The following is a 1547-nucleotide window of genomic DNA, read 5'->3' as shown; positions in this document are numbered from 1 at the left end:
AACCTAGGAAATGTGGAAAATGTTCATGCTTAACCAAAGTATTTCTCTATGTTAGAATTATATTTTTGTTTATTTAGTACTGGGTTCTTAATATGTGGTTTATCCAAACCCAACACCAAGAAACAGACAGCATGTTCAGGGAAAATGAAAATCAGCTGCTTGCTCTGGAGTTAAGATGTCCTTGGAACCATTTACTAAGCCTTTCAGCCAGGCTGCTGTGAGCAGGATGATCACAATTCCTGAAGCAAAACCCAGGACCATCATCTGGAAGGGGGACGGAAGAATGGAACAATAAGTAATTTTCCTACCAGTTACATCTACATTTTCCCCTGGAATCTTCAGTAGAAACCAGAAACCCCAGAGAAAAGAAAGGAAACCCAGAAAGAACAATGAAGGACGTTCTAAGCTAAGAGTTGAGACAGGCTAACTCATTTCCTTTGGAAAAGTCGTTAGTTTGCAAGACAGAAAATAATCCCTAAAATGCATCAGAATGGCTAATTTAATGGGATTAAAGAAAAAAGATGGCCTATTGATTTATCTTTCAAATTTAATAAATTACCCAGGTCAGATTATTCAACATGCTCCTGAACTGAAGAGTCAGGGTTGAGTGGATACAAAGTTGGATATGAATATGCGGGCTCCTTTTGAAAGGTTCTCTCAGCTCGCTAAATGTTCTGCTCCCCCAGGGAAGAAAGGACTGGACACCACACACCCACGACCCAAGATTTTCCCTAATGTACAGCACAACTCAATGCGAATGCCAGAATGGAACTGACAAAATGTTGAAATTGGACAGACACACCTCGTTGTTTCATATATGTACATTAAAAGAATTTTTTGTAACGTTTATTTATTTTTGAGAGGCAGAGCATGGGGTGGGGGGCGGGGGGTGTGGGCAGAGAGAGAGGGAGACACAGAATCTGCCTGCTCCCAGCTGTCCGCACAGAGTCCAATGCGTGGCTTGAACCTACCAATCGTGAGATCATGACCTGAGCTGAAGTGGAATGCTTAACCAACTGAGCCACCCAGGCACCTTCATTGGTTCTTTTATTTAAACAAGGATCATTATTTTCATTGAGAGAAAATTTGCATGCATTAAAATTGACCCTTCTTAGTGCACAGTTCTGTAACTTTCGTCAAATGTATCATGTAATCATATTACTTCTTCCACAATCAAAATATAGAACAGTTCCATCAGTCCAAAATACTTCCACAGACCCTTTTGTACACAAACACTCCCTGTCCTCAGCCCTCACAGCCATTGAGGGCTGTTTCCTGTTCATACAATTTTACCTTTCCCAGAAAGTCATAAAAATGAAATCATATGGTACATAACTTTTAAGCCCTGGCTTTTTATACTCAGAATAATGCACTTGAGATTCATCTATAGTAGTGTATATATCAGGAGTTCATTTCTTTTTCTTGCTGAGTAGTTTTCCATGGGATGGATAATCCTTCGCTAGTTGAAGTACATTTGGGATTTTTTTCCAGTTGGGGGCAAACATTTACATAAAGGTTTTTGTGTGAACATAAACTTTCACTTCATC

This window comes from Leopardus geoffroyi, chromosome D3 (genome assembly GCF_018350155.1).
Source record: "Leopardus geoffroyi isolate Oge1 chromosome D3, O.geoffroyi_Oge1_pat1.0, whole genome shotgun sequence".
In the NCBI taxonomy this organism is placed as follows: Eukaryota; Metazoa; Chordata; class Mammalia; order Carnivora; family Felidae; genus Leopardus; species Leopardus geoffroyi.
The sequence above is the reverse complement of the archived record's forward strand: the minus strand, read 5'-3'. Positions refer to the sequence as shown.